The sequence below is a fragment of the Vicugna pacos genome, chromosome 2 (genome assembly GCF_048564905.1).
Source record: "Vicugna pacos chromosome 2, VicPac4, whole genome shotgun sequence".
NCBI lineage: Eukaryota > Metazoa > Chordata > Mammalia > Artiodactyla > Camelidae > Vicugna > Vicugna pacos.
The window spans coordinates 123,333,466-123,358,220 of NC_132988.1; the positions used below are offsets into that span (position 1 = coordinate 123,333,466).

The 24,755-nt window shown below is 37.2% G+C and overlaps 1 pseudogene; it reads right to left on the minus strand.

The window, feature by feature from the left end:
- Positions 1–14,558: 14,558 nt before the first annotated feature.
- Positions 14,559–16,155, minus strand: LOC140700671 (OTU domain-containing protein 3 pseudogene; annotated as a pseudogene).
- Between the last annotated feature and the right edge of the window lie 8,600 nt (positions 16,156–24,755).

The window sequence follows — 24,755 nt, forward strand, 5'->3', positions numbered from 1 at the left end:
CACTTACTTGTTCTTATGCATTATTTAGCTGCTATTTATTGCTTTTAGCTTGGCTTTTATCTTGGCAATTGTGTTGTCTAATTTTGATTGGTTTCTCTTTATAGTTTCTAGTTCCTCATTTCAGTGATCTGTATTTCTATTGATAATCTTTATTTCCTTTACCATTTTTATTACCTCCTTGAACTTGGGGTTTAGTAACCTGATGAGGTCTGTTTCATTGTTTGTTCTTTCAGGGTATCTCTCTCTTTCTTTTAACTGAGTGTGGTTCCTCTGCTTTTTCTTTCTCTTTAACTTTCTCTACCCTTATGAATTTAGAGGAAACAGTTGTCTACTGCAGTCTTTGAAGGGGTGTTTTTATGTGGGAATATCCCTGTGTAGATGGTGTGAGCCCCATAGTTTTGGAGTGAGAATTGTTTTTTATGTGGATGCCTGCCATGTCTTTCCTCAGAGTGTGGGCTCTGTCTCTGACAAAGGGTGTGATTGGTGTTGTGGTGACCAAAGCCTGCACTGGACATTAGACAAGGCCTCCTCTTTGCTTTGTACCTGTCACAGCCCTATTGGGATTGGGGTCTTCTCCCTTGTTGTTGGAGAAGCCCTGAGTGTTAGGTTCAGTGAAGCTCCATTGCTCTTGAGTGAGGGCTTACCACTGAAGGAGTTGAGCACAGAAATAAACAAGACCCCTTTGGTCACAGAAAACCTATGCACCACCCATACTGGTGTCTGTGGTTCTGCCTAGAAGCAGCCCAAGGTCATACGCCTTTCTCTGCTGTGTTCATCTCAGACCTAGTGTTAGGCTGTGATTTGAAGTGGGCTGGTGCTGGAGACTGGGGCACTGTGACTGAAAGAATTGAGGTGGTTGTGTTGCCACCTGGGACCTGGGCTGCCTCTGTGGCAAGCCTCTCCCACGACCTGTCAGCCCTAGATCTGTCTCCAAGCCATGGTGTGAAGTAGAACTGGGCCACTGCCACTAAGAAATAAAGTCCTACATACTTCTTCCAAGGGGCTGTCTTTCTGAGACTTATGTTTCTGTGGTACCACCTAATGTTCATGCTGACAATGTCCACCTCTGCTGGACACACCCCTGCCATGTATGTGCTGGTAATGGGCTGAGGCCAGCCCCGCCCATACCATTCAGGTCCCCACAATGTCTGCCACTGATGGACTTGCACCCATTATGCATGCAGTGCCATAGGGCTCTGAAAATCAACCCAGATCACACCCCAGCTCCTCTGTGCTGTCCAAATTGCTAGACCAAGTCCTCTCCCAGGGCCCATTCATCCAAGATTCAGTGCCTAGCTACTGTGCATATTAGCAGCTCTGCTTGACACTCATTTCACACTGGAAATTGTGGGTGAGGTGACAGCCATCACCACCAGTCTCTCTCTGCCTTGATTGCAAAAAAAAAAAAAAAAGCCAGCATATAGTACTCCTTGTAAGCAGAGTCCAGGCCCCTCCAGACCCTCAGTCTGTCCCAGCAGACATCTTAGCAGGAAAGGAGAATCTCCAGGATGAGAGCCTGCCCATGTGGACCTTCTGTCCTTTACAGATCCCTCCCAAGCTGCCGGTCTTGTCCTGATTCCTTTTTTTTTTTTTAATCCTACCTGGTTATGTGATCTTTTCTGCAGCTTTGGTTGTATAAGAGATCTTATACAGTTTCCAGTTGGTTTTCTGTGAGAATTGTTCACACCTTGCAGGTGTGTTTTTCATGAGTTTGTGGAGGGAGGTGAGTTCCACAGTCACCTTCTGCTCTACCATCTTCATCCTCTGCCTATTTTGATTTATTAATTGACTATCCTATACCCCTATGTGGTGTTATGTTTTGCCAGAATAATGTTTCTATAAACACCCTTGTGGATAAATATTTTCCCAGTTGTCAATTATTTTATTAAGTATAGAGTCCTATACAGGGCGTACGGAGGCCACGTCAGTGAAAGAGTATGAACAACTTAAATGGCTATGGAAATACCTTGCAAAATTGCTTCCAATAAAGAGTTTAAAATTTTATACACTTAGTAATAGAATATTTAGGTGATCATTACACTATACTTCTACCAAACTTAAGAATATATATAATATATAATTTTATACATTATATATAATTTTTCTATAGTTGGCACTCAGTAGGCTCTCATGACTATTGGTTGAATGAAATAAGCAAGCCAGTTCATTGTTACTTTAATCTGCATGCCTTTATTACCAGCAAAATTTTATATTTTAGTTTTTTAATGACCTTTTCTTTTTCACTCCTTCCAATAAACTGTGAAATTTTATTTTTCATGCATTCAGCTGAGTCTCCTATTTCTCACACTTATTCTTATTGCTGAGTCTTTGCTCATATAAAACTTCTTGGTATCTCTTCTAAAAGTTAAAAAACCCTCATAGAGCAATTTGAACTCATATTGTATTCGTATTATTAGTGTTATTTTGTTCTTTTGCTAGATAATGATGTAGTGTGGTGTACTGGCTTTGGATTCAGAAAATCTGGGCTGAACCTTGGTTCTGATATATTCTAGATTTTGTGTGGCTTTGGGCAAATCTCTCATCCTTTCCATATGTCTTTTAACTTATATGTCAGTAACTCATCTACAGCATAGATGTTGATAATTACCTTAATGTGTTCATTTACACATTCAATGACTATCTCTTAAGTATGTACTAAGCTTTATTCCTGGTAACACGGATAGATGGTCATTCAACTAACATAGTGTGTGTATGTTATAATCCTTGCGTGTTGTAGACAAAAAGATGATGCTTAGTGATTGTTAGGTGGGCAAAACAAAAGAGAAGCATTAGTATAATCTTTGAGAAACCTCATATTTTATATACTATGTACACTTATAACCATGATAGCACATCTGACCACCATTAACAAGATGTGTCATTTTTCTTGCTTTCTTATTAACAAAAGTACACTTTGCTGAATCATCCACACACCCCTTCACTATGAGATTTCCCAGTTTGTGGGGCAGTTGTTATTATGTTTCTGTTGTCAGAGAAGAAGCAGAATTAACTGACCCAGAGAGAGACCCAACCTCTGATCTTGACTTCATTAAGATTGTGTGCTGTGTGAGCAGATTGACTAATAACAGACATTTTGCTCACTCAGTGGATGTGTCCCTAGGATGTCTATTTCCAAGCATAATTGAACCCTGATAACTATTTCCCAGAATATCCCTACCCCTGGAGAGGATTATTTGGAAGTCTTCATCAAGCTTAATGCATTTCTATTTAGGGATCTAATGTTTGGCAAATAATATCTTTATAATTTATTTAATACACAAATGGTTCTTATTCTTTTCTGGTACCCCAAAGATTGGCAAATTAAAACCATCCATTAATCACATTGTCCTTTAGAGAAGTGCAGCCATCCAGTCTGTGAGGACTGCAGCTTCGCCTGCCAGGCGTGCGGTATAAGACAATAAAAACTTGAGACTGAAATCTTGTTGAAGGCATTATAATTGGCATTTGTTGCAAGTACAGGTGATGGAATGGAAGCAAAAAGTGGCCATTTCCCCCCTAGATGTAGCAACCTTATTAAGGTAGAAACAGCATTTGGAGGGGGACATACAGCTTTATAATGGAAGTGGCATGTCCCCTGTGAGAACGTCGTGGGGCTCTTCACTTGGTGGTGACATATCTAAGGCTCTAATGAAAAGATTCTATGTCACCTTAATCTTAGTGTATCTCAAATAGAATTTATTATCTTTCCCAAACTGAAATTTCCTTGTGTCTAATTTCTATCAGCTATGCCATTTTCCAGACTTGCATCTGTGAAGGCTGGGTGGTCTCTGACCTGCATTTCTCTTCATCACTGATATTCACTGGTCAGCACACGACTCAAATCTGCCAATTTTTCTGTATCCCTTGCTATTTCCATGACTAGTGCCTATTCTATGTATGTTGAGATTACTTCTAAGCCTTGTTAATGGTCCCTTTAGGCCACAATCCTTCCACATCTGTTCCCTTTTATAAATAAATATCCTCAGATCCCCTTCATACTTTCACGTGAGAGTTAAGACACTTTTTCTAACATTCATTACATTATTTCTCTTTGGCTCTCAAAGGCAAACACAATGTGGCACCAGCTCTCCTGTCTTATCTCCAGCTATTTCCCCAATCTTCCTTTTCCTGTGGTTAGCTGTGCCCACTTTCTACCAGCCCTTCAACAATGATTCTTCACACCTGCTCATCTGACTAGAAGTTCAAATCTAGATTCCTTCAAATTCCCATCACCACATGTATTTAAAAGACCAATATTAATTGAGTGACTTATTTAGCTAGGCTATTTTAGGTGTGTGAAATATAGCACTTATACCTGGCCTCGGGGGCTTTCCTTTTGAGAGCTAAAGATACTGTGGGTACATGCACACAGCCCAGATCCCAGGCCTCCTTGCTGCTGTGGGGAAAGTGGACGGCTGAGAGCTCCCAGCTGAGTCTCTCTGCATAACTGCCTTTGGCTGAGGAGACTGACTTCACCTAAAGTCACTCAAGTTCAAGCTCACATGCAGCAACTAGTAATGCAGGAGAAAGGCCTTGGCTATCTAAAGAGGAAAAGTGTAGTTTGAACTTAATGAGGGTCAGTTCAGCTTCAGTTTCAGGTCATACTGACCAGCATCCATAGTCCAGGGCCTGGGCTCTCTTTTATGTTTTTATGTCAAGTCCATCCATCCTGCACTTGGGCCAAGGACTATGTGTGTGGAGTGCTGGCATCCACAAGACTGCTCCATAATGCTCCATGTGGCCATTCCACTCTAAGATCCACATCAAAGGGATACAGTTCCCACTAATTGCAAACCTTCAAAGTATCATCCCTTTTTGCATCACAGAGAGCTTTCCCTCTCATAAGCAGTCATAAGACAAGAGGAAGCTCGTGTAAAGACAAGTCATGATGAGATGTGTTCTTGACTCCTTTACCATTATGGTCCTTGAAAAATGGGGAATAAAGTGAAAAAATGTACCAAAATGCTATCAAATAAAAGGCAATTTAGTACAATATTTTAGTCATTATTAAACATGCTATGTATAATTTTGGAGATAGATATAGAAAGCACTAAAAATAGCTGAAAATAAATTCCTCCAATCAGGCAGGAAATGCAATGAATAAAATTTATTTTTTAAATGAAATTACCAGGAAATTTTATACACACAGGAACAAATTTTGATGTTTGGGATGACTACTTTCTAAATAGGTGGATCATATGTCCTGGCTTGCCAAGAATAGTCCTGGTTTATACCTGTTGTTCCAGAGTAATTATTAATAGCATCCTTCTTTTAAGTTTACATTTTCTTCATTTAGAAGACAAATTGTTTAGTAATCTTATTTATAATTGAAAATTACCATAAGATTTCATTGTCAAATTTTACAATTGCTATTTCAGAGTAATTATTAATTGCACTCTCATGTAGACAAATGAATTAAATTCACATAACGTGAAGTTAACCATCTCTGTATAGTTCCAGTTTCATCACCCACACCCATTAGTCAATACCTCTTCCTCCCTCTCCAACCCCTGACAACCACTAGTATGTTTTTGCCTCTAAATAATTGGCTATTCTTGATACTTCATTTAAATTAAATCATTCAATATGTAGTCTTTTTGTGTCTGGCTTTTTTCACTTAGCATAATGTTTTTAAGCTTCATCTGTATTTCAGCATGTATCATTACTTCATGCTTATAGCTGAGTAATACTCAATTGTATGGATATGTCCCATTTTGTTTATGCACTTATCTGTTGGTGAAACTCTGGGCTATTTCCAACTTTAAGCTATTGTGAATACTGCTGCTATGAACATTCACAAGCAAGTGTCTGTTTGATTTATTCATTTTCTTGCAAGGTAATGATACCATTTGCCAAAGTTAGACATGTTTAAGAACTATCATTTTTGTCATTAATATAAGTGATTAATTTTGCAATTAACATAAAAGTAAAAACATAATGCTCAGATTTGTCCATGAGCTCACTCACCTTCTCTAAAGAAGGGCAATACTTTGGCCTTACAGATCTCAGACTGCTACAAGAAAAAATAGTACTTAGAACACACAGCCCCATATGAACAATATTCTTTCAGATTTGGTGTGTACTCTAGCCTCCGTCTGGCCTGTCTTACTCTTCTTAAGCTGCTCTGAAATTTACCAAATGCCCCTTGCAGATGGAAGGTAGAGGCAATGTTCAAACTGAAGAGAGTGATTTTCTCTTTTTCATGGATGAGTTTCTACACATCCAGGAAATAGACTGTACATGTTTCCTGACACTTCTAATTGATTCATCAAGGCATTTTTTGAGACCTCTTTGATGTCCAAAATGTTTCAAAACATTCCTTGGTCAAGAAGAAACTTTTACCAACTGCAGAAGAGGATTGAAAGTTTAATTTGGTTGAGATAAACATCAGTATTAGCTTCTATCTATGGAGATTTCCTCTGATTACATGGGCTTGTATAAGAATTTCAGCCCTAAGGACCTTTGATTCTCTGTAGATTTTGGCATTATGGTGCACCCTTAAGCTTAAGCTGTATCAATCATGTAAATAATTAAGGCAATCAGAGCCAGAGAATGATTTATTGGTGTTTGAACAAACAGGAGAGAGAAAAAAAGATCTTGAGTCTCAGTGGTTTGGGCTGATAACCAGCCATTAGAAGCAATTTGATAGTTGTTTGATCTTCAATCTCCTCTGCTCATGCTGATATAACATGAGGGTTATTAAAAGGATGTTATGATTAATAAAATTTTATGAAAGCAATTTAGAGACATAAAGCTCTCTGCAGTCATCTAGAGGATGAGGAAGTGAAATACTTCCCTTATTTTTCCTTTTTGTTTTCCCAAGAAGAATGTTAACAAGACAATTTGCACATAGCAAGTGCTAAATTAATACATTTTGAATTGAATTAATTTTCATTACCATCTTTCATCTCTCTCCATTTATGAGTCAATTAAATCATAAAACAAGAGTACAAATACAGGTTTATGATAAAAAATAATCTTAAGTAGAATGGATTGAAGATGTTGAAAATCTGTCCAGTTTTAGCCACTTGAAATTTTCTACTCTCGCTATATCTATAGGAAGGGAGCGGCAGGAGGGGATAAACTTAGAAATTAATCATTTTTGGGTTCTAATTACAGTTCTGCCATTTATAAGCTACTTACCAAGGCATTTTCCTTCTTGTGTCTCTGTCCATCTTCTACCAAATAAGGATAATAATACCTAACCCACAAGGCTATTGTGAGGCTTAAGTGTCATAATTTATAATCTCTCAATTTACCTGGCACACTGGTAGTAAGGTTAGTTTTAGTAAATATTATGTTCCTCCTCTTTTCTGACCACTTATGTTGGAGTGGGAATTGAGGAGCATAAAATATTTTCTCTTAGTTTGATTTTTCAATAACAAAAACAAAAACTAAGGAAAAAATGTAAATGTGATTGGTTACACACTGTAGGAAGACATTTTAAGAAGGCTAAATTCTACTCATAAAGCCTTATCTCATGTATAAATGCTCCAAATTCTAGCTTTAGAATGTGTTTCAATTCCTTCTTTCACTTCCTCTAAAATCAAGTGAAGTTTGAGTAATATAATTTTTTTGATAATGTCTGCCACATGACCCATAACCAGGGTAAACAATTAAACTCACATAGTTTATTGACATGTACATTAGCATATATAAAGCAATTTCTTGTCTTTAAAGGCCCTGTTCAGTGCAAAAGGAAGCAAGAGAAACCATTCTGCATTTTTATTAGACTTACTAGTTCTGTCTTTACAAAGTAAAAAAAAATATATATATATATATATATATATAAAGCAACTTCCAAAGAATTATCATTTTTATAATCAAGGTAACTGTAAAACACTGTAGTGGTGCATTGATGTTTTATACTCAGATAATTAACTCACAGGAAGTGACATAAAAATTAGAAAGTAAATTACCTGGTGTCTAGTGAGAACACACGTGTGATTTAAACCATAATGCTGAGGTGGGTCATCACTGTCTTCTCTCCATGTAAGTATGTTACAGGACAGGCTAAATTGCTGCTGGGAGACTGTACGGAGTAGTGGAGTTAGAACATTTTGGAAATTCCAAGATTAAACTTTTCTGGCCGCAGGGATGAGTGTCCGTGAGTCTGGGATTTCCCCCCTCTGGACAGTGCTAAACTGGTCTTTGACTGCTTGGATTCTGTTGGCTTCTCCTTCTGATAACAGTTTTCTTCTATGTTGGATACAATGCATTAGATTAGGTTATCAGATATCTACTTAGTAAATCACATTTTGATCCTACCTTCTCTATGTTATAGTTGTGAATCTCTCCAAACAACTTAATCACATATTTGTAGTCTCTGGATTTACCCTCAGAGGTGGATAATAAAATATTGTGTGTATAGATATCATCTCTTCAACTTTCCAAGAGCAAATTTAAGCTTTTTTTCTTTTTACTGCTGAAGAGAGGAGCATTTCCCTTTCCTTAGTTATTGCCCCTAAACACAGTTAACACTGCTCATTTGAGGTGTACACACGTGAGAGACATGTGGTCTTGTAACTTGATATACTCTCCTGTAAAAATTTAAAATCATTTACTTGTAAATTGCAGATGGTAGCACTCCTGAGAGTAAATTGAGTGTATGAGAACAAATATATAGCAGAGATGTACTAACTTCTCCATTATAAATTCTGCTTTTATTAAAAAAATGGTTTACCCTTAATCTATTTGAGGTTGTTTTTCGAATTAGGCCTTTACACAGTTCTTTTGTTTCCAAGTTAAATTCTAAATATGTAAATACAGATTAACACCCTCTCTCTTAAAAATCTATCACTTGGAGTCCTTAATTAATTATGCAAATATTTTTGAGTGACATCTATGGAGATCTCACTGTTAGCTAGCCTTAAAAAATCAGTTCCTGTCACTACCAAGTTTTCAGTTTATCAATTCTAATCAAATCTTTGTTTCTCCACCTTTATTACTAAAATACACAGCTCTAATAATTGAATCTTTATATTTTCTTCTTTCTCTATTTTTTTTTACTATTTTTATGTTTCACTTTTTGCTTTCTTGTCTCCATATCCTTTTTATTCTCTCTCCATTCTTTTGCCCCCATATTTTCACTATTTTTTATTTACTTCTCTACCTTTCCCTAATAAAATATTGCTTAAGCAGCAAATATACACTGAAGAAAAGATGGTCTCTTCAGCAAGTGGTGTTGGGGAAGCTGCAAAGATGCATGTAAATCAATGAAGTTATAACACTCCCTCACACCATATGCTAAAATAAACTCAAAATGGCTTAAAGACTTAAATTTAAGACAGGTCACCACAAATCTCCTAGAAGAGAACATCAGCAAAACATTCTTTGACATAAATTGTAGCATATTTTCCTAGGTCAGTCTACCAAGGCAATAGAAATAAAAGAAAAAATAAACAAATGGGATCTAATTAAACTTACAAACTTTTGCACAGCAAAGGGAACCATAAACAAAATAAAAAGACAACCTATAGACTGGGAGAAAATATTTGCCAGTGATGCTTCTAACAAGGGCTTAACTTCCAATATATACATACAGCTCATACAACTCAATAACAGAAAAGCAAGCAACTCAATCAAAAAATGGGAAGAGTAAACAGACATTTCTCTAATGAAGAAAATAGGCACATGAAAAAATGCTCAATATCACTAATAATCAGAGAAATGCAAATCAAAACTGCAATGAGGTATCGTATCACCTCACGCTGGTCAGAATGGCCATCATTAAAAAGTTCACAAATGATAAATCCTGGAGAGGGTGTGGAGAAAAGGGGAACCCTCCTACACTCTTAGTGGGAATGTAAATTGGTGTAGACACTATGGAAAACAGTATGGATATTCCTTAAAAAACTATATGGTAGTTCATACCTGCTAATCCCCAAACTAAAAATAGACTTACTATATTATCCATCAATCCCACTCCTGGACATATATCCAGAGAAAACTCCAATTCAAAAAGACACATGCACTCCAATGTTCATAGCAGCACTATTTACAATAGCCAAGACATGGAAGCAACATAAATATCTATCAACGGATGACTGGATAAAGAAGATGTGGTATATATACACAATAGAATGTTACTCAGCCATAAAAAATGAAATAATGTCATTTGCAGCAACATGGGTGGTGGATCTAGAGATTATCATACTAAGAAAAGTAGGTAAGACAGAGAAAAAACAAGTATCATATGTTATCATTTATATATGGAATCTAAAAAAATGACACAAGTGAACTTATTTACAAAATGGAAACAAACTCACAGAAAACAAACTTATGGTTACCAGGGAGGAAATGGGGCGTAAATTAAGAGTTTGGGACTAGCAGATACAAATTACCATATACAGAATAGACAGACAACAAGATCCTACTGTACAGCACAGGAAACTGTATTCAATAGCTTATAATAAACTATAATGAAGAAGAACATGAAAAAAATTGAATTTGAAAAAGAAATGAATCACTATGCTGTACACCAGAAACTAACACAACACTGTAAGTCAACTATACTTCAATTAAAAAAAAATGATTAAGCAGCAAACTAAAGCAATGTGAGACATGACTGGTGTTTAGGAATGCAACAGTATACAAGCATAGATAATGGCAGATAAAGATGAGTGACCAACAGCATGAATTTATGGGACTTGCTGCCATCACTGTAGTTTCTCTCCTGCACATTTCTGTACCCAAACATTTCACCTTCCCACCTGATACTGTAGATAAGCCTCTCTGTGCTCATAAAATTTATTCACATGCTCACTAGATCTCATCTCTTTTCTCGTAGTCCATTGCTCCAATTCTTCTTTTTCTTTCACTATCACCATTCCATCCACTACCTAATAATGGAATGAATCTATTCCATTATTATTACTATTTTAATGGTTTCTTTCCCTCGAAGTCAGAAGCACCCCATCTAAAGTGCAAACTCTCGAACATACCTGTCATTTGGATTCCTTGGTTTTTCTCATTTGCACTTGTTATTTTTGGCATAACCATTTGCCATGCTCTATATTTAAGCTGATCTTTTTTCTCTTTTTTTTCCACACTGTAGTGTAAGGGTTAGGAAGACTGGTGTTACTGTTTGTGGGTTTATTTTGTCTCATTTTGTTTTATGGTTTCGTTTACTTCTATATTCATTACCCTTTTGAGAGTTACTACTACTTGCTGGGTAGGCTCTTAAATATCTGTTGAACGAAACGCTGAAATGTTCAAGTTATTTGGAAAGAAGATCTTCAAAGAAAAGACTCTTCATCTCCTCAAAGTTATATATTAAAAAAGTTGATCTTAAAACTGAGCTGATAATGTTTAACAGCTGGCTAAGTAATTGAGGGATCCGCAACATTTAATAAATCTAGTCTGAAACATCTTTTTAATCATTATTGTTCATTTCAAGTTGTTTCATGCAGGTTAATCTTATCTCAGTGTCTTATCTTCTCAGTCTGTGGGATCATTAGCAGAAGCAACTCTATTCTTTTTTTCCTCTCCGCTTCCCCAGTGCTAGTAGAATGCTGCACTCATGGTAGATTTTCATAAAATACATGATGATCAATATTGGTTAATATTAAAGTACTTAGTATTTCCCGCAGTCTTGGATAAGCCACATCATATGACTGCCTCAACAGAGTCTATTTTATGAAGTCTTTGGTACTTTAAGGAATAAAATTCATTGAAAAAGACTCACATCTGATGGGAAATGGAAGTTAACAACTAAAAAAACAACAAATCTATAGTGATTTGAAATACAGAGTCTTTCTTCATTATTGCTTACAACAAACATTCTTTACTCCGTCAATATTTAAGTTTGACCAAAATGTCTGGTGCAGCATTTGTAAGAGTGTGTCCAATTATCATTGTGCTCAATTCCTTTTGGTAGTTTCTCCTTTGCCTGCAGAACGTTCCACTGCATGTGATAGAGAGATTGGAACCCTGAGGTTCTTGTAAAATATGTCAATCTCTGGCTAAAACTAAAAAGACCAAAAAAAAAAAAAACTAATTTAAAATGTAAGCTAGTGCCAAGCACAAATGGACAAGTGGAAGCTTGTGACTAGGTAACAGAATGTAGAGAAGTAATTTACTTTCAATTCTAAGAGAAAAATATACAAAACAATTTGTTTACCCTTGTGCAACGTAACTCATGGGGTTCCATTAATTCCCTAATACTTGCCAGTTTCATTGTTGAATCTTCATTTGCCGTAAAGTGTATGAAAATAGTATTATCTGGTTGTGTTTGTGTTTAGTCTTATGAGTAAAAACTGTGCATTTACATACAATAAGAGATTGATACAACTAATTTATCAACCAAAAATATTTTTACATTAGAGTTTCATATCTTTGCCTGCTTCCTAAAGATTATTAGAAGAATGACTAAGATAAAGAACCTAAAGCAAAGTTTTGGTTTGGAAATAAAATTGTGCTATAAATGTTGTGTAATAATAATACTATTGTTATAGTTTTGTTTTACCGAGGATCTGCTTGCATTTAACATAATACTACAGATAAAGAATTCACAAGAAAAGGGTCTAAAGCTAAATGATCTAATTGTGAAAGCAGCATTAATTTTATATCACAGCTAGAACAAAATTTGATGGCGATCAAAACACACAACTGGCTACAGAGTGAAGCTAATAAAAGTTGGCATGAATAGTTGGTCAGGTGACTTTTGTGGATGGCATTAAAATAAAATGCAAAGCAAATGATATAAAAACTCTGCTCATGTATCTTATGGAATCATAAAATGCAATGACATTACAATGAAAACAACATGATTTGCCCAGTCAAAGCCAATTATGTTAAGGAAATGAGAGTGAGAGAGAAAGTTACAGACATCATGAACACTGTCAGTCCACGTCTTCATCTCTTTGGTGCGTAAGCCAAGTTACTCTACTCTTTTACACAATTTTTCATTAAATGTTCTGGGCTCAGGACATAAGACTGTGAGTTCAAAAGTATAAAATATATCTGTGTTTGGGGACTCTTTTAGGGGTCATTTGTCTTTTGCATTTTTAATCTGTCTGTTAGTTTTTATTACTATGCACAGCTTTAATACAGACATTATTTTATCCGGAAATTATTTTGTTATTTTCTCCCATTTGGTCTTATATACCCTGCTAGCAAATATAACTTACTCCTCCCATGAAATTTATTACCTAATAAATATGCTAAAACCTGCACCAAGTAAAAATAATAATCACAGTGTCAAGTCCATTGAACTAGAAATTATGAGACCTGGGGTCCAGCAGTAGTTTGACAATGATGACTTGTGTGACTTTATTCAAGTAACTTCAATTTTCTTGATGGCCACATAAATTATTTGAAGAAGATAATCCTCAGTGACCAGGTGCAGCATCTCACTGTTCTATATTTGAATAGTAGTTGTAATTGTCAAAGATATTTTATTTCCATAATGCAATTTGAGTCTCAGAACAACTCCATTTACTAGACAGAGAGGGTATTGTTTAAAGTAGAAGGCATATGATTAATAGAATTGATTTAAAAGGAGATTGCATATAGTAGCTCACAGAGAAAAAAATGTGACAATGAATATATGTATGTTCATGTATAACTGAAAAATTGTGCTTTACACTGGGATTTGACACAACATTGTAAAATGATTATAAATCAATAAAATATGTTAAAAAGAAAAGGAGATTGCATTCTACTCACAAAATACTTAATGGATGTCTGCTGTACTTGCCAATGGGAATAGATAATGAACAAAACAGGAGTGGTATTTCCATCCCAGAGCTTCCCTTTTAATGTCAAAGATTGTCTTTGTTCTAGATCTGCCCTTTCCAGCAGGATTCTAAGAGGTGCCCACCAATCCTTCATCAAACACCACCTCAAAAAAATAAATTAATATAAACAGCTAAAATAAATACAAAGTTAAATTAGGATAGCAAAATGTCTAAAATATTCTGAAAAAAAAAAGAAAAAAGAAATCCATCTAACTGCCATCAGCCCAGGGTTTCTCAGGTGTATTTTGTTGTAAACTACCAACCTACTCACCTTTCCTTTCCAATCTAGCAACTGCTAAAACCTGGTGAAGAAGGTTTCTACGGCAAAGTTTGGGAAACACTGGTTTGAACAAAGCTCCTGATTAGACGAGGATTGTTGACAAAAGAAACATTACAAAATATCAAAATGGGTTTGGAATTCTGCTGAGCAAGAGCTAATGGACTACCTTATGCATATGCTGTTCTTTCAAAAAGAAATATTTTGCAAAGAATAATGTTGAAATCCCTTTCTAAACTATCTTTCTCTCTCTCCTCTCCTAGTCAACATGCTAGTCAAAGAGGAAAATAAACTTGATGGCATATTTCTGTCCAGGGAGTAAAAATAATTGTTTATTTTTCTGCACAGCTCTCATTCAGTCTTTGACAGAGAAACATTAAATCTAACTAGACACACCTTTCCATTTATGCGGTATTCTTTTTTTTTCCCTTGACCTAACTATCCAGCCCTAAAACTTGATACTTTAATTACAGAACATGAATGGCTTCACTGCACTTTCATTAAATAAAACACAGCACTAACAAAACTTCGAACAAAAAAGAGGCAGCTTGAAGAACACTAACTCGGTGTGGGAGCGGCCGTGTGGATTCTGTGGGATGAGTTCCGTTTTGGAAAAGGACAGCCTCGCTGGAAAGCCGGTCCACTCCACTCTCCCCTCGCCCCTCCCGTCTCCCGGGAGGCCTGAGTCAGATGGTGAGAGCGGCGAAGGTCTTCACCAAGGTGACCTGAGCGCTCGCATCCGCTTCGCTCCTGCTGCCGTCCCTGTGGCCGCCCCTGCCCTCCAGGGCTTTGTGCCGATGCCGCTACTCCTGCCGCTTGTTCTTCTCTAGCCGCTGCCTGTTTGTGACCTTTGGGAGCTGGTTTTTATTTGCTTTGTTTTCTTCAGTAGGGCTGGCCCGTGCCTTATTGTTTTCAGTCCTGCCTTCATTTAAGCCCTGATTTCCAAAGATTCTGGTGCCACTGCCATCCTCCTCCCATAAAGGGCCACACTGCTTCAGGACTCGGCCACTGGACTCAAGGTTCTCCTCTGCATTACTTCTTCTCCCGTGGTTCATCTGGAGCATGGGAATTATCGCAGATTCAATGTTGTAATTTTCAGCTTCCAGGTTCTGGACTATCAAATTAAAATCTGAACACCCAGTTGCATTGCCGACTTTCTGGACGGCGTCTTCTACTTCATCTTTCAGGTCGTCCTCAAAGTCGACTCCCTTTGTCTTGATCATCTCTCTTTTATTTGATTCATCTTGATGAAGCATCTGAAAATCAGTCTGGAGGTGCGCAGGTGCTTCCGAGTTGTCGTTGATCCTCCGGACTCTGTCATAGTGCTCGCCACACCGGTATGTGATGTGCAACTCCCGCACATTGTTCTTCTCTGTACCACGGATCTGCCACAAAGGGGCATTAAGTTGATGAATCACCACATTCAACTGATGATTTCTTGCAAAGGCTACAATAGCATCATTGCCAGCAAATGTTCCAGGCTTTGCCAAACTGGCCACATGTTTCTCAAAAGGAATGTCATCTTCTACAAAGGGTTCAAAATCTTCCCGCTGCTTTGTCATGTAGTCCACTGTCTCCTGTCGGTGCTTGAGATGATTTCTTGAGTGTCCCTCCAATTGATCACCAAGAGCTCTGAATAGGCAATTGCTCCCGCAGCTTCAGCCCCAGAGCCTGCAGCTGGTTGGCGAAGCTGACGAACTCCTCCTCGCCGCCGCCGCCGCCGCCGCCGGACTCTGGCCGGTTCCGCCGCTCCTTGGCCAGGGCCCGGCGCGCCGCCCGCTCGTCCCGCTTGCGCTCGGCCTCGGCTTTCCGGCTGCCGCTGCTCGGCCGGCTCTTCGCCGCCTGCTTCCGGGACATGGCCTTGGCCCCGCGGCCCGCAGCGGCAGGAGAGAAAGCCGCAGGACCGCCGGGCGGCGAGAAGGAAGAGCCGGTATTCTTAAAATACATTTCCCCCCATAATTTTCCCTAATTTTTAAAAATAGAAAACATGTTATTTTTAAATGAATTCCTTGCTTCTTTGACATGTCCACTATTGTTTTAAGTGGAAACATATGCTCCAGGAAAGACACATTTTACATAAACAGTTTCAAGAGAAACAAATGTCCAGAAGGTTGGAAATACGCAAACCCTGCACCCATTAGTAACACAATAAAACACAATAAAAATTTTATAACTTTTAATGTCCCTTCACACTTGGATGACCACTGTTTTCTAAGGGCCCTAGTAATGTATTAACTAGAAGCAAAACAAAATATGTATGGCGTGTTTCCATCCGTTAACACGGTGCTCTGCCAGTCAGTTTAGTGGTACCTCATTTTACTATTGGTGACAATAAAAATAATAAAGAAATTCAACAAAATAGAATATTTGGCATTGTTTTCTGGACTTCACATTACATTTAGGTATCTCTTGTTCAGTGTGTGTGTGTGTGTGTGTGTGCATGTGTGTTAATATGAGTAAGAATGTATATACAGGTAATCAGATGTAAAAACAGAAAAGATCAGAAATATAAGATGAAATTTTAGGATATATCACTAATTAGGCAGTAGAGAAGAGGAAAGAACTAGACATTAATATGTGATTTGCTAGCAGTCAGGCATTGGAATTGAATGGCTAGTTATTTATTTTAATATTCAGAATCATAGTTGCTTCATTTATAAAATATAATTAGTGGCACTACTAAGGTATAGATTTTCAAAAAAGTTTAAAAAATGATATGCAAATATACTAACGATTTATTTAACTCAATTTAACCATTTATTTAACAATTTAACAATTTATTTAACTCAAATAATTTAATAAGGAAGACAGTAAGTGTTAAAGGTGAATTTGAAGACTAGAGACATCTATAGACAATTTGTAATGATGAATCTCCTAATACAAGCAAATTAATTAATACCCTATAAGACAATAAAATATTGGGGTAATCTTTTCTTTAGGATAGAAAGCAATTTTATCTCTACTGAACAAAAGTAACTTGCATTATTGAGGGTAAAAAACTATTTGCCTGCCTATCAATTATCTATAACTTCTATCCTTACAGAGTTGACTTGATTTAATTATTTCAATATTTTTGTTATTCCTAACTCTAAAATTAATAAAATTGTAACACAATCACTAAGCTTTCTTAAAACTGTAACATGCTATGTGGTCTTTGAAAAGAATGAGATAAAGAAAATGACATGATAGAAATTTAGAGCTGAAGATGTAAAATATAATACCAGAAGTATTGTGTAGATAACCGTAAAGATATTTGCACTAAAATCATAAATCATTTACTGGAAGGTTAATACAATAAAATATGACTTAGAGATGATTAAAGAGGACAAAATTGGATGAATATCAGTCTGTATGCCACTGAAATTAGCAAATAAGTGTAAGAATTGATAGAGAAGCATAGTATGAGCCATGGGACCATACAAGAGAATGATACAGGAATGTATGGGGTGAAAAACACCAGTTCTGAATATACGTTTGTGAAAACCATTGACTGAACCTATAAGAGTGAGGAAAGTAAGCTATGACAAGAGAGATATAATTTTGAATTATGGAATAAGGATGTACGTATTACAAAGCAGACATATTTAAGAAATAAAAAGTCACAAGACCGGGTTTATATGAAAGACATCTCCAGAGTGCTTGGTTCACACCAAGAAGGCCAAGCCGCCTTGCCTTCATTTCATCGCATCCTTGCTGGTGCAGAACACTTGGTGTCAGATCTAAAGCTCTGCAAAGACTTTAGATAGCTGACAGGAGGGAATTCTTCCCAACCATTTAATGCAAAGGACTCTACACAGAAGAGGAGGCACAGTGCCTGGAACAGTGCACTGTTCTATCCTCTCTAGCCCAGCTGTGAATCTATGCAAAAGCAGGCCATTTCTTAGCCAAATCCTGGGGTTGTTTTGCTGCTGTTGTTACTGTGCGTAGTGTCACTATGACTCTGGTTTTAGAAAATGTATGCAAATCTAGACATCTTACATTGTTATTTGAGCAAGGGTAGGTTGATATGTGCAGAATGAGATTTATCACTGAAGAATGTTTTTGGCTGAAAGTAACAGAATATCTAACTACAGCATTTTAAACAAAAGGGTATATTAGCATCACATACCAAGAGGTTAATGTGCAGATTATTAGCCATGGTGCATCTCAATAATGCCACAAGGAATTCAGTCTTCTATTATTCTGCTTTGTCATATGTCATGTTTAGGCTATTTCCCTTAACACCACAATGTCATTGTTATATGTGTTATATGTGATATACAAAATCTCATATGTAAATTCTCAGGAGGAAGAAGGGAGAGGGAAATAGAGAAAAGTTCACTGAATCAAGAGTGGAATAAATTGTAAGCAAAGTCCCCAGCACACATCATTCTCGTCTTTATGGTTTTTATCATATTACTCATTGTTTGAAGAAAAATGTATGCTTCTTAGATGGACTCCATTTTCTGTCCAAACAAATCATTTTTTTAACAAGAAAGAATGAAATATAAACATTATGTTATTTACTGGAAACAGTATTTAGATCTTCAGCCACATGAGCCCAAAATAAGATGAGAGAGAATTATCTTCAAATATAAAGAATAATAGTATGACTGTACTGCTTGGGAAGATTTAGAAACTCTATCATTCTTAAAGTTTTTGGAGATTATGACTGTCTTTTTTTTTTTTTCTTTACCAAGTGATTTGCTTATTTACTTGTGCTTGTCAAATTTAACTGATGAGAGCTACTAGGAAAAGGATGGGTACAAGAAATATTATTTATTATATCCCAGTAATTTTATAGCATTTTACACATTTTACTTTATTGTGTGTTTTTAACAAATTTATGAGATAAGGAAGAGAATATAATATGGTACTCAGAAGATGGTATTATGTGTTGTTCAAAGTCTGTCTGAATTCATGATTTATAATATTCACTCCACCCTCACATGTCAAATATGGTGTTTACTGACTTCAAAAAATAAGGAAAGGAAACTTTGCTGACTAATTTCCTCTGGAGACTAATGATTGATATTTATTTTCTAACTCTTTGCCATGTTAAGATCTTTAGTGAGAGCAGTTTTACAAAAAGGGGAGAACAGAAGTGTCAAGCTGGACATAATTAACTCAAATTTTCCTAAGTGACAAGCTTCAGCCAGTTTATGGACTTTAGCTGCCTATGTATGCTTAGACATCTCAATAGTTCAAAATGCTGAAATGCATGCTTGTTCTACCATTCATATTCTGCAGATACAATAGTAATTAGAGTTGCGCTGCCATGGATCTGTGTCTGAGCAAGTATATTCATATACATCAAACTAATAATTTAATAGTTTGTGCCTGTATTTTTGTACTGTAATGAGTAGGAAATAGTTCCTCTTCAGCATAACTTCCTTATCTCATCACTTTTGAAGACTTTAGATGTGTTATGAAGAAATATACCCCAGAGAAACTGCCAAAAAATCTAGCTGCTCGTGTTTTGTGTGTATGGGCATGTGAGTGACTCAACTCTGTGTGCATAATTTGCACACATCTGTGCATCTGTGATGTGTGTGTAACATACTATTTGGCACATGGAATGTGTACAGAAGAGGCTCAGTACCTTTCTTTGGAATACTAATTACTGATAAGACATGATTACCATTTCCTGGAGGCCCTATTGAAGTTTATTTAGAGTGCCAGGATTAATGCAAAGCAAAAGAAAAAGCAAGCAAACAAGCAAGCAAAGAACACATATCTTTTTTCTCAGTTATTATCAAGAAGAGCTTAAAATCCTAGCAAAGGTTGCAGGATAACTGAAGTGCAATGCTGTAAAAATGTTAACACGTAACAAACTCATAGGGCTATTATGAGAATTAAATCAGTTAATACAAAGAATTTAGCACCTAATATTTGGTACAGAACTAGATAAAGTTATTTGTACTTGTTGTATTTCATAATAACATTTAGAAAATTCCTCTGAGACTCTCAGATCTGGTTATGAGTTTGGCTTTAGGCTTAGCCGCACCCTTGGAAGACAGTGGCTTCCTGCTCATGATGCCTTGGACTTCATGTTCAGGATAACAATGAGGGTTCCTCTTGGTCATCCTGGCCTCAGAAACATTTCCTGTTCTCAGCCCTCATTCCTAGAACCAGGGAAAATAGAGCTAGTTACTGTCAATAGCTCTGAAGAGTGGTGTTTTATCTAATGTGAAAGCTAACAAGTTATGATGAATGTTTGTCAAAAACATGAGACTCCTGGGTCAGAGATAAAGGATAGTTTATTTTTAACTCAGAGAAATAGTGTGGCTAGAAAGTCAGCTTTTTGGAGTAACTGATCGAGTTACTGATTGTAAAGGAAGAAGTAAAACTCTATTGGCTTGTGACTTTACTGCCTATGTAGAAAATCTGATGGAATCTGCAAGAAAGATACTAGAAATAAGTGTTTTTAGAAAGGTGGTAAGATACTAAATATAAAAAAAATTGTAATACTATACACTAGCAACAATTGGAAATTGAAATTTAAAAATATCATGGACAATAACAAAAAATAAAAGAAATATTCACAGATTAATCTGGCAAAAGCTGTATACGACCTATATATTGTAAACAATATAAATATTGTTGAGAGAAAAATTAAAGGTACAAATATGCCACCAAGATGGTGGAATAGGAGATCCCTCTCCTATCCCTCCTCAGCAGTAATTGTTTGGCAGCCATCCATGGGGAAAAAAGTGCCCTTGAGGGATTTGAGACCAATCCTGCCTGCCCAGGGACCCACCCGGCCAGGAGCCCTTTTAGGACCAAGGGAGCATCACATCCATCTGCACATCTGGTAACAGGCCCACTGTCTGCAGAGCTCAAAGCAGACTCCTGAGCTGGTGCCAGTTCTACCAAAGTACAAGGGTAATGTTTGTCTTCATGGATCTTTGGCAACACCTCTTGACAAATTTTGTTGTATGCTTCTAGGCATTCCGGTTTAACATTGTGAAACTGTAATTTGTACAGACTGCTTGTTTCCTTTTTGGCTAGGAGATTAGAGTGAGCATCTTTTCTTGGATCAACTTTCTGGACAAATAAGGATTTTAACCAGCTGTCTTCTCGAGGTCTGTTATTGGAAGATGTCAATCTCCGGAGCCTGGGCAGGAGGCTGCAGGGGGCGGCCCGCTGCAGGAGGTCACCGGCCGAAGCCGGTCTGCCGGCGAGCAGCACTCGGGCAGCTATCTTGCTCCGGCGCCTCGACTCCCACCACCCGGGCCGCCACCGCCGCCACCCCTCCCCCAACCGGGCCCGCGGAGATCAAGGTCCTAGAGAGAGTTCCAGCCACTCAGGGATCAGACAGAATCCATGCCAACTGGCGCTTCTGGTAACAGGCTCACTGCCCCACTGCAGACCCAGCAGCAGCCATACAGCCTGGATCCAGTCCTGCTCTGCTGTGACTTGGGGACAATGACATCGGCCCTACTCAATAGGAGAAAGTCTTTACCCACCAAAGCCAGGCTGTAAGTGGAATACTAGTCGGCAAGAAAAAGGAAGAACTATCGATAAATGCAACAACATGGGTGAATCAGAAAAGTATTGCTGAGTGAAAAATCCAAACATAAAAGGATCCAAACTGTGTGGTTCCATTTATATAAAATTCTAGAAAATGAAAACTAAGCAATGACTGGAAGCACTTTAGTGGTTGCAGACACAGTGGGAGCAGTGGGAGGAGTGGGAGGAAGAGATTTCAAAGGGACATGAGGAAACTTCTGGAGGTGGTGGATGCATTCACTATCTTGAACATGGTGACACTTTCATGGGTGTACATGCATGTCAAAACTTACCACATTATACACTTTAAATACGTGTAGTTTATTGCTTAGTGTATCTTAATACAGCTCTTTAAAACAAACAAGAATTTCTTCTCTTCTTCCTCACTTCTCTGTCTTCTAGCTATTTCTCTTGGCTGAACTTACATAGATCCAGCAAGCAAGGAATACAGGGAATACAGTTTGGAGAATTTTGGACCTAGTATCACCGAGGCAAACTAGATACTTGAATTTGCTGCTGAGAAACAACACATAAGTAATGAACACAAATCCTTTACTCACTCGTACCCCATAATTCCATTCTTTCACCTAACAAAATGGAACACTTTGATGGAGATGCCTTCATTCTTCCTACAAAAAGACAAGACACAAAGTCTTAGGAGTTATAGTCCATGTCACTGTACAATGCTGATTTCTATCCTGCTGTAGTCATAGTCCACTGGAAAATCCGAGAGAAAAATAGATGTGCATCCAACAGAACTACCCTGAGAGTTAATACACACATTAGGTATTTTGAGGGCTTCCTAGTTTCCTATCTATTATAATCTTGGTTCCTGATTTCTGCCCTTTGACTCCAGTTTGGTTAATTCTTCTTAAAAATCTGCTTAGATTTTTGTTTGCATTCTATCTGAATTTGATTTTTTTAAATCATGTATATTTTTATGGCAGTTTGCTTATGTATTAAGCTGTGGTTGTCAAGACTTTTACCATTTTGTTTATTTTACCATGTGGTGAATGTACAGGGTAGACAATATCCACCCTCCCTGCCAGTAAATTCTGCCTGAAAATTCTCTGGTCAGATCAACAGCACCTGCAATGGCATGGGCATTTCACTCTGAGTTACACTAAAAAGAAAAACCTGTCCCCCAAATCCTATTTTATATAGAATGATTAAAGAAATTCTCAGTAATTAACTTAAAGAAGACTTTGAAAGACATTCCATATATGCACAGGCGTCTTAGGTAGACATGGCTTCAGTTTACTCTAGATACCAAATGACAAAACTGGGAATGACAAAGAGCATCTCTTTTCAGTGCCAGGTGGCTCCAAGTATGAAGCTGTTTTTTATAGTCATGATCTACCCATCACTAGAATTGTTTCAGGAGACAGTAGATGATTTCTTGTCAGATAGGAGGAATTCTTATATGAAGAGGGGGTTGAAGTGTTCGACATATATTCTATGAAAGTGCACCTTACCTTGGAAAGTCAGTTAAGATGCATATTTATTTTTTACAATGTTGTATAGACATGGGTGATTCTCAGCTAAAGGCCCAGTTTAATGTTTGTACCATTCAGGAGCAGGACAGAGTTCCTCTCATGATGTCTGCTGATCTACTTTTTCTTCCCATCTAAACTGATCTGTCCTGGGCTCCAATTCACAAGGTTTTCTCTCAGTTAAACCAATGTCATAAACGAACTCAAGCTACATCAGTGCTGGATTATCGAAGATTAATTTGTTGACCCTCTGCCAACATTCTATGAGGTCTTTCAGTTCTTAGCAGTATATTGATATTTTGGCACTTTAACATGACCAGTTTTAGGTCTATTTCTTAAAGGACCTTTGTTGTTGTCTTCAGTTCACACCATCAAATGAGAAGGGATCATTTTTCCCAAGATATGTTATCTCAAGTTTCACACTGTCTTCATCCTCACTTCCCCTCAAATAATTGAATGGTAGGAAATTAGGCTAAATGGTAGCAATATGTGTTAAATACCACTATTTGATAGAAATTACATGTATGTATATTTCTAATAACATATTCTACATTAGAAAAAGAAAGTGGCTGGGCAAGAGAAAACTTTAAGCATAAGTAACATTGTGAATTATAATGTGATTATAATAAAGTTATCAGAAACCAAACAGAAACATGGAAATAATCTTAACATCTCATTTCAATTTCTACTCTTTTAGCTATATTTTCTTTATTTTCCTTTATTTCTCTCAGTTAAATTAAGGAACATTTGACTAACTCTTTTTGTGTTCACTTGATCAGCACTTTTTTCTTCCTGGTCCTATGAATCCTGTGTAATAATTAAGTTTACAACAGGGGACCATTAATTTTTAACGTGGTGGTTCAATGATTTCCATAGTCTGCTGGTAAGTATGTATGGGAAGTAAAATAAGAAAATTGATTTACTTGGGAAAGAATTTCTATGTGTAGTTCTTTGAGTAATTCCATTTACCTGTTGGTAAAAGCAGTCTGTATGCTGCCGTTTTAAATGTAAACATGACTGTTTATTGATCCTGCTGAATTCCCTTTGTTTCAATCAGGAGAGCATTAACGGAGGCCGTGTCTGCCTGAGCAAAGCTCATTCGATAGGCCTGAAACAGAGTAGAATTGCCATAAATGTGGACTTTCAGTTGACTCATCAGATTCTGTCCATGTCTCCACATGCTGACATAAAAGCAGATGATTTAATTCTGGCTTATAAAGCATTAAACTAATTGAATTTTTTTATTATTCAATGATTTCCAAATTAGTGGGTTAATAGATGAATTAAATATTATGTTTTTGCCCTAATTGGAGTATGGAAATAAAACATCACTCAGCTGAGTTCACAGGATTGGAGTAATGGATAAGAAAAAGTCAAAATACTAAAATCAGTCATCTCTAAGAGTTATAAGCTGTAATGTTAGTAACATTTTCCCTGCCATCATGAACTCTGCCCCTCTCTGTTTTCCTGATGGCTGTTCAGACACCCCTTCCTGTCCCCTTAGAATTGTGTTACCCCAAATCATACTGTCATGAGAAAGTTCAATTTCTTTCAGGCCAAAGGCTGAGACTAATGTGCCCTCTATCAAGGTATCTGTATTTTAAGAGAGAGAGAGATTTAATTCCACTATGCTATTCATTCTCCCACAGCATACTTTAGAATGAGAAGGAGGGGACTGAAGGCAATGGTAGCACTTGAATGACAGGCAGGAGATAAGCCATGTAGTCTCATTTCCTTATATGTAAAAGGAACACC